The 10,189-nt window shown below is 46.0% G+C and overlaps 1 pseudogene; it reads right to left on the bottom strand.

Moving 5' to 3' along the window:
- LOC136692141 (S-adenosylmethionine synthase-like) overlaps positions 1-5,936 on the bottom strand; it is an 11,572-nt pseudogene extending 5,636 nt beyond the window's left edge.
- Positions 5,937-10,189: the final 4,253 nt, after the last annotated feature.

Below are 10,189 nucleotides of genomic sequence, written 5' to 3'. Positions count from 1 at the left end.
ACACTCTTCATTTCCGAAGAAATGTGGATGAGCAGGTGTCCACAAACTTTTGTCCATGCGGTGTGTTCATCAGAATGAATGACTGCTCCAGCATTGCAGAGTTTCTCATGATGTGTGTGTGTGTGTGTGTGTGTGTGTGTTTACCTGGTCTCCTGCTCCAATCTCTGTCTCAGACCGGTCTATGTGCACTCCCTGAGCGATGTCTGGAGACTGCTGCTCCAGAGCCACCAGGACATTACACGTCTTATAGTCGAACCCTGGGAAGCACAGAAACACCTCCTTCTTTACTTGTCTTACACACTCTGGCTTTATTCTGCTCTGTAAACCCTTACATTCAAAGTAATTAACTGGACTGAGGGATTCTAACCTAAAACAGTTTCACTCAATTAAACAATTCAGTTATTTTCCACACTTCCTTCTGTTTGAGTTTGTGAAACTGCAACATTTTATTTGAACAGAGTCCCGTTAGTGGTTTAAAGTAAAATCAGCTGGAAATGAGAGCTGTAACTGAACTTCAATGTTCTGAGTTTGCAGCATGGCGTCTGAAGTCACAGACACGGGACCGGGGCAGCAGTGTTCAGTCGAGACGGCGGATGCTCTGGGGTTCACTGCTGTTAGTGAATGAGGACAGGCCCCTGTGTTTGTCTCAGTGCAGGGGGCGGTGGTGTAACCGGTAGATTCACTGTCACACAGCTCCAGAGTCGTGGGGTCCTGGGTCTGAGACCTGCGTCGGGTCACTGCCCTGAGGAGTTTGGTGCGTTCCTCCACAGCGCAGAAACACACACTGGTAGGTGGACTGGCCGTGAGCAGTGTGGTGTGTTCTCCCTGTGTCTGCGTGGGTTTCCTCCGGGTGACTGTCGGTGAGGAGTGTGCTGTGTTCTCCCTGTGTCTGCGTGGGTTTCCTCCGGGTGACTGTCTGTGAGGAGTGTGGTGTGTTCTCTCTGTGTCTGCGTACGTTTCCTCCGGGTGACTGTCTGTGAGGAGTGTGCTGTGTTCTCCCTGTGTCTGCGTGGGTTTCCTCCGGGTGACTGTCTGTGAGGAGTGTGGTGTGTTCTCCCTGTGTCTGCGTGGGTTTCCTCCGAGTGACTGTCTGTGAGGAGTGTGGTGTGTTCTCCCTGTGTCTGCGTGGGTTTCCTCCGGGTGCTCCGGTTTCCTCTGACAGTCCAAAAACACACGTTGGTCGGTGGATTGGCGACTCAAAAGTGTCCGTATGTGTGAGTGTGTGAGTGAATGTGTGAGTGAATGTGTGTGTTGCCCTGTGAAGGACTGGCGCCCCCTCCAGGGTGTGTTCCTGCCTTGCGCCCAATGATTCCAGGTAGGCTCTGGACCCCCCGCGACTCTGAACTGGATAAGGGTTACAGATAATGAATGAATGAACTTATTCAGCTTTACAGTGTGTAGTGTTTCTACAGTTGTCACTGTTCAGTAATAAGACCATAGCTGTGTGATCACAACCCATTATATGTTCATCTGACTCTTTTTTTAACTGCTTCATCCAAGGGTTAAAATCACATCCCCAAAATCTTCTGGCGTGGTTTAAAGCGGTGTGGTTATTACACCTCATACAGTGACTAAAAGGAGAGGACCAAAATATCACTATAAAATGTTATTGATAGATCATTCATTTATCTTCTGTAAAGACCTCACAGTCTCAATCTGGGCAGAGTCTACTCATAATCACTCACCACACACACACACTCCTACCTTTGTTTGAATCATCATATCCAATGTGTTGAATGGTGTCTCTCACGATGTTCTGGTAGTCCACATTGGCACGAGATGTGATCTCTCCACACAGCAGAACCATGCCAGTCTTACACACCGTCTCTGAGACACACACACAGTGTCATAAACATAACAGACAAAGATGACAGACACGTTTGAGCCGAATCTGTGTCACTTTGTGCATTTACAGTTTCATTACAGTTTCTGTTATGGCTCTGACAAGTGCTGTGTGGGCTGAATGTAGACTTGGCTCAGATTTGGTCCACGTCACACCTGATATCTGGCCCATTTACTGTAAGGTGACTCTGTGGCTGAGTTGAAGAGGTCAGACTCTGGGTTAAAGGGCTTTGGACTGTGATGCAGTGGAAGTGTGCTCTCTGGAGTGATGAAGCTAGTTCTGAATCAGAACTGCCACTTTGTGCTTATACCATCGTATACGTATCGAACAGAACTGTTACTCTAGAGAACACAGTCTCACTGCTGCAGTGACCAATACTTGGGGGACCCCAAAAGTGCACAGTTGTCCTTAAACATGGTAAACTCAGCTTGTCTCATTCCATTTCAATTAATGCTTTACTGTGAATGCATGTGTCCACAGTTTTTTTTTTAATCTGCTTTGGTGTGTATGCATAGGAACAGAGTGGAGTTTGTAGACAGCGTAGATTACAGTACTGAACTGAATGGCATTAACATGTGTCAGTGAGCATTGGTTGATTTGAGAGACGTGTGTGTCATCAGTGCTGTGTGAGTTACCGCAAGCTACTTTAGCGTCCGGGTCCTGCTTCAGGTGAGCATCCAGCACCGCGTCACTGATCTGATCACAGATCTTATCTGCAAGACAACAACACTAATCAACAACACACTGAAGACATTGAAGACTAATCGACACATTGTTTGGTGCCTGTTTGTTGTTTCTGCAGACACAGGGAGAACACACCACACTCCTCACAGACAGTCACCCGGAGGAAACCCACGCAGACACAGGGAGAACACACAACACTCCTCACAGACAGTCACCCGGAGGAAACCCACGCAGACACAGAGAGAACACACCACACTCCTCACAGACAGTCACCCGGAGGAAACCCACGCAGACACAGAGAGAACACACCACACTTCTCACAGAAAGTCACCCGGAGGAAACCCACGCAGACAGAGAGAGAACACACCACACTCCTCACAGACAGTCACCCGGAGGAAACCCACGCAGACACAGAGAGAACACACCACACTCCTCACAGACAGTCACCCGGAGGAAACCCACGCAGACACAGGGAGAACACACCACACTCCTCACAGACAGTCACCCGGAGGAAACCCACACAGACACAGGGAGAACACACCACACTCCTCACAGACAGTCACCTGGAGGAAACCCACGCAGACACAGGGAGAACACACCACACTCCTCACAGACAGTCACCCCGAGGAAACCCACGCAGACACAGGGAGAACACACCACACTCCTCACACAGTCACCCGGAGGAAACCCACGCAGACGCAGAGAGAACACACCTCACTCCTCACAGACAGTCACCCGGAGGAAACCCACACAGACACAGAGAGAACACAACACACTCCTCACAGACAGTTACCCGGAGGAAACCCACGCAGACACAGGGAGAACACACCACACTCCTCACAGACAGTCACCCGGAGGAAACCCACGCAGACACAGGGAGAACACACCACACTCCTCACAGACAGTCACTCGGAGGAAACCCACGCAGACACAGGGAGAACACACCACACTCCTCACAGACAGTCACCCCGAGGAAACCCACGCAGAAACAGAGAGAATACACCACACTCCTCACAGACACTCACCCGGAGGAAACCCACGCAGACACAGAGAGAACACACCACACTTCTCACAGACAGTCACCCGGAGGAAACCCACGCAGACACAGGGAGAACACACCACACTCCTCACAGACAGTCACCCGGAGGAAACCCACGCAGACACACGGAGAACACACCACTCTCCTCACAGACAGTCACCCGGAGGAAACCCACGCAGACACAGGGAGAACACACCACACTCCTCACAGACAGTCACCCGGAGGAAACCCACGCAGACACAGGGAGAACACACCACACTCCTCACAGACAGTCACCCGGAGGAAACCCACACAGACACAGGGAGAACACACCACACTCCTCACAGACAGTCACCCGGAGGAAACCCACACAGACACAGGGAGAACACACCACACTCCTCACAGACAGTCACCCGGAGGAAACCCACACAGACACAGGGAGAACACACCACACTCCTCACAGACAGTCACCCGGAGGAAACCCACACAGACACAGAGAGAACACACCACACTCCTCACAGACAGTCACCCGGAGGAAACCCACACAGACACAGGGAGAACACACCACACTCCTCACAGACAGTCACCCGGAGGAAACCCACACAGACACAGAGAGAACACACCACACTCCTCACAGACAGTCACCCGGAGGAAACCCACACAGACACAGAGAGAACACACCACACTCCTCACAGACAGTCTTGTATGTCAAGACACCAGACAGCTCTGTTCAGTTACTCCCCCCAGTTGAGGAGATTGAACAGAAAACCCTTTGGTCCCAAGCCCACACTCAGTCCATGACCGCCCCTTTTTCACATTGAGATTGGTCTTCACAAACCCATTTTTGACAGCTTTAGTGTCTCATTGTTTCGACTGAGTAAGGGATTCCCTTTCCCAGGTGTGACCTTTCCTGTTTGGAATTGCATACAGTGTGAAATATTAGCCGATCTGCGACCCTTTGGGATGTTACTCGTGGTTCCTATCAGATGATAATGTTTTGGAATGCACTTGTGCAGGGAGTTCATAACTTTCTGCAACATGAGCTCTTACAGTAACAGAGCACATGACCTTCCTGCTGGAAAAGTATAGAGAGTTAATGTAGCAGTTGTATGGCATTCAGAATAACGCTTGATACTGCTTGCAGTGGAGTAACTAGTTAGCAAAACAATGTTCAAAGCTACTGTAAAATACTCAGTATGCACATGACTCCTATGTTTTCCTCATTGTGGGACTGACTAATAGCCCTCAACAATTTTCCCAGACCAGCATCGGAGCAATGGTTGAGGGTAATAAGGAGGTTATGGAGGTTAGGACTCCACATTACCCATAATTAGCCATTAATCAATCATCATGTCCCGCTAAACCCATTCTGTGCTCCTGTAGTGCCAAGTGGCAAAACGTAATATGAAATTATAATACATATAAAGGGATATATTTTGAAAACAAATAACCCGTTTGGTGCATGTGCACATTAATTTGGAGCCCACCAACGCACACACTGTGAAACAAATCAGAAAACCTGGGATAAAACGAGTCGTTCAGATTGCCCCGCCCCCTCATCTGAGCTTGTCCAATCACATCGCTGGACCCTTGTTTATGTGAGAGCCCCAAGATTAGGCAATAGAGACCCAACAAACATGGAGAAATAAGAGCACTGAGTAAAAACGGAGAAGAAAGAGAACAGAGTGAAAACGGCTAAAAACCAGAGCTTCTGCTTCTCGCTCCTCACTGCTGTGCGCTCGGGGTCGGGGTGAACAGCGAGCGGCTCATTATCATTTAAAGGAACAGGTGCTGAAAGCGGGCGTTCTGAACAGGGCTGTTTACACAGGAGGAGAACACTGCTGTGGGGTTTGATCCTTGTGGTATTTTGACCAAAGTAGGACACTGTCATTTAGACCTCAGACCTGTGTTTCTATTTGCTGCTTTAACTACCTTCACAAAAGCTCAATATATAGTTATAGTACACTGTAGTGGAATATATCAAGGATTTTGTTCCAAAATGTAACCTTTTTTCACAATGTACAATTTGATTAATTACTCGAGCCTCGTCCAGAATTGTAACAAATGAAAATGGAGTGTTTTGGAATTAAACTCTTCATATATTGCATTTTGTTCTAGGCATGTTTTCACATATACTTCCTGACTGAACACACACAGCTATAATTTCTGATGCTAAAAATACTCTGACTCCAGCGAGACACAGTCCACTGTTTTATAAGTGCCTCTTACATTATGAACGCATCTGTCAGCTATACAGCGTGGATGGAGTTTTTATTGCTTTTCCTGACCTGGATGCCCCTCTCCCACTGACTCTGACGTGAACATGAAGTCTCCGTCTCTGTCGGTGAAATCTCCATCAAAGCAAGGACCATTCTGCAGGCTTCCGTTCATATTCCCTCCTTCAGAAATGGTAGAAAAGTGGCTTTCAGCGAGAAAATATTAAGCACAGCTGGTGGAGCAGACGCGCAGAGCTGGCTGCAGCTGAGAGAGACAGGGGCGAGAGACACAGGGACAGAAGGAGAGGGAGGGAGACAGGCGGAGAGAGGGAGGCGAGAGGCTGAGTAAATAAGAAGGTTGAATGGGTTCATGTGTGTGTGTGTGTGTGTGTGAGAGAGAGAGAGAGAGAGAGAGAGAGAGAGAGAGAGAGAGAGAGAGAGAGAGAAAAGCTGAATGAGAGAAAGGAAGAAAGAGTACAGCTCACAAAACACTCCATATATTGAGCTGAGATAGTTCACACACACACACACACACACACACTGAGTGAGTAGAGAGTGAAAAGGCCCATTGGTCAAACAGAAAGGCTGATGGATTAGCATGTTTTGGAGATGTGTTGGATCTTTTTGTGCAGTCATTATGAACCTCTCACTGAGCATTCACCACAGACCATCACACACACACACACACACACACACACACACACACACACTTTCTTTTTTGTACAGCATAAGGAAATGTAAAAGTATGTATTTACCTTGTGATACCTTTCAAACCAAATATCCTCAAAAAAGCAGCACGACTGGAGAAGGAAAATAATCCTTAAGTCTTCATGGAACACAATAAATGAGATAATAAATGTACACACACACACACAACTAGCCTTAGCCTTTACTAGTGAAGGAGCATCTGTGATTCTGTCTGTGATTTAAGAATAACTCCCTATCTATTTTAACCCATAACACTGTACAATCAGCACATGATTCCATGCTTTAATTCCTCACTCTGCTAACTACCTCACACCTTAGTGTAGGCACTGACTACTGAATATAGAAGAAGGAGAAGAAGAAACACCTTTATTGATCCCCTTAGGGAAAGTACTTCTCTGCATTTGACTCATCTGTGGCAGTGAACACACACACACTCACACACACACTAGGGGCAGTAAACACACACACAACCGGAGCAGAGGGCTGTGACCCAGGGATTGAACCAGTGACCCTCCGGCCTCAAGCGTCCTTCTCTAACCTCAAGGCTACGGCTGCCCCCTTAAGATGAAGCACTTTATAAAAGACTGTAGTATAAAGGGTTACCGGGTCATGTCTGTTGTTATTCTCCTGCTGGAGATTAATTTAAGTCAGAAAAGTGAAGGACTGGGTCCTTATTTGGATCTGAAGTGTGTTTCTAATTCCTAGAGATGAGTCGGGTGCTGAGAGTCTGGCTGGTGCTCATCACCTCTGGCCTTGTTCCAGGTTTGTTCCAGTTTTCCTTTGGTTTCATGTGTGTGTGTGTGTGTGTGTGTGTGTGTGTGTAGTCTAAGCGTGCAGGGTATACATTCTGCATGTGCCATGTCCCAGCTTCTGTTTCTGCTCCACTGTGTCTCCCACTCCAGTTTCAAAACATTTAACCCCTTGTTATTCAGTTACATAATAAATAATATTCAGTAAATTTACTAATTATTATATAGTCATTATATAACACTGTTATATCATTTATTTATCTGTACAATAATCTTTCAGAAGGTTTAAGTTTAACAATGTAGAAGATTCAAATACATAAACTATAGATATCAATGACACAGTATTAAATCCCATTGTTCCATTATTGTAGTGAAATGGACTCCCGTCGCCTATTAAACGTCTCCTCAGACTCACAGCTTGGTGGCGCTGTCGCATAGAGGGAGAGCGAGATGCTGAGGAGGGCCACTTTAAGTTATTTTAAGTTTATGTTTAAATTTAAGGCAAAACACTGAACATAAAGAATAAAACAGAAGTGTACTGTGTTATTTTTTATTATTATTATTTTTTCTGCTACCCAAATTAAAACGATTATCTCTGGCTCATGCACACATGGGGACCCCAGAGCTTTGTCTGTTTCATCCACCTAAAATTACTTTTAAAAAGGCACCAATTTTTATTTTTCATTAATATGCAAGTTGCTATCTCAACATTTCGAGATACTGTATCATTACTTTGAGACACTAAGTCAATATACTGAGATACTAACTCATTGTTTCGAGACACCAAGTCAATATATTGAGATAGTATACAGTCTCAATATATTAACCTAGTATCTCAAAATAATGAGATAGTATCACAATATATTGACTTAGTATCTAAGGAGATACTGTCTTCACAGGGACGTGAAGGGTGGACTAACGGAGGCGGACACACTCGCTACAACACAGATAATTTATTATAGAAATAACAAAACAAACGAACTTGAGGAGAAACACGAAATAACACGACTTAGAAACATAGGAAAAAAGCACGAAACAACACTACAGGACTGGGGCATGAAACGAGCAAGAGAAACGACACAAAACAAACAAATCAAACCAACAACAACAAATGACCGATGACAGGAAGTGACAACAACGGAACTTAAATGCATGAACAAACAAGAGACACCTGAAGCAGATAACGAGGGAAAATGACAAGGGGGCGGAACAAAGGCGGGACAAAGGCGGAGACATGGACAATAACAGACAGACAGAGCCACATGGCGGGGGAAAACAAACAAGAAAGGGCCAGGATGTGACACTGTCTCAAAATAGTGAGATAACAAATTGCATATTAATCAAAAATAAAAAACTGGTGCCTTTTTGTATTTTTTTATGTGGCAGAAACAGGCTTCCATATTGTACATGACACAGAGACAAAGCTCTGGGGTCCCCACCACTGGTCACTGTCTGTGAGGAGTTCTCCCCTTGTCTGCATGGGTTTCATCCGGGTGCACCGGTTTCCCCTCACAGTCCAAACACACTTTTGTAGGTGAATTGCCTATTCTTAAGTGTCCGTGAGTGTGAGTGAAAGGGTCAGTGTGTCCTGTGCCGCCCTGGCCTTTGATTCCATAGAGTCTCCGGATTAATACAATCCTGGCATGGTATAAGAGTGTATTTTGGGATGTGGGAGTGGCACATTATATTACGTAAGAAGCACCATTTAGCTGCAGAAGACTTTATACACACTGTTTATAATGGAAGCTAATAGCTATTTAGCCTTCTAGCCTTTTAGCAATGCTGTTATAAGTTAAAATCAAGAGTGTTACGACTTTAATCTCCCCGGAGCTGTGGCCAGTTTTACTACTCATAATCCCAGATTCCTGTGCACTGGGTTAAAGCACATATTTCGAAACATTTATAGGTTAAGGAACAACCCACTGTTGTTAGCATTGTCTCTTCCGACTGAAACCTTGGCCTTTCAGGAACGAAATACTGCCACCTTCTGGAATAAGACAGTAATACATTTGGGTAAGCTATTAGACTGCAAGTACCCAGCACTTGTTCTTCAGTAAGTGCCTTTTCCTGCTTGCTTACTTACTAACATATATGTAGCACATTTCTAGAGCCCCAGAATGTTTTCACATCTTTGTACATTATTAGGGATTTGCCTCAACCACCACCAGAGTGCAGCCTCTACCTGGATGATGCGACTGCAGCCAATCGGCTCACCACACAGCTGCTGTTTTGTAGCGAGGTAATGGACAGTAAACACACCTGGACAGGTTATCCCCCCCCCCCCCCCCCACTGTAAGCCATTTCACCCAGACATCTACCAACTAGCCACATGTTTTTGGATTTGAAGTAACCACTGGACTCCAAGACCCTGTTGCACCACCATTCTGCCACTCACTGAAGAGTCTCACTGTTTTCTCCGACCCCTACTCGACCTTCAGCTGTGCCCAGGCCTTCCCTGATCCTTGGTCTTGGAAGAATACAGATGAATACAGACATTCGTATCAATAGTGGCACAGACAATAGCAGCTTGAGAACACTGGAATATAAAACCCGTGCACTAAGACGTCCAAACAATACCCAGATTTAAGTCTGTTCCCTGAAAACGAATCAACAAACCTTAAATTAAAGGAATGGCTTTTTTCTTTAACAATGAAGTATGGCGGTGGTCTGAGTGCAATAAGTTGTGTGTGTGTGGGTGTGTGTGTGTGTGTGTGTGTGTGTGTGTGTGAGGGAGTTAGTTTTAAAGGTTAAGGAAACAATTTCTCTAAGTCTTACTCTTCTTCTCTCCTCACACTTCTCACTTCATTCCCATAGCAGTGAAAGAGGGAGAGAGAGAGAGAGAGAGAGAGAAAGAGCGAGAGAGAGAGCGAGAGAGCGAGAGAGAGAGAGAGAGAGAGAGAGAGAGAGAGAGGACGGGAGGCACATGCAGAATTCATGAGGAGACAGGAGGTAGTCTCTAACTGCAGCTATG

The sequence above is a fragment of the Hoplias malabaricus genome, chromosome 3 (assembly GCF_029633855.1).
Source record: "Hoplias malabaricus isolate fHopMal1 chromosome 3, fHopMal1.hap1, whole genome shotgun sequence".
In the NCBI taxonomy this organism is placed as follows: Eukaryota; Metazoa; Chordata; class Actinopteri; order Characiformes; family Erythrinidae; genus Hoplias; species Hoplias malabaricus.
This window is presented reverse-complemented; position numbering and strand designations above follow the sequence as displayed.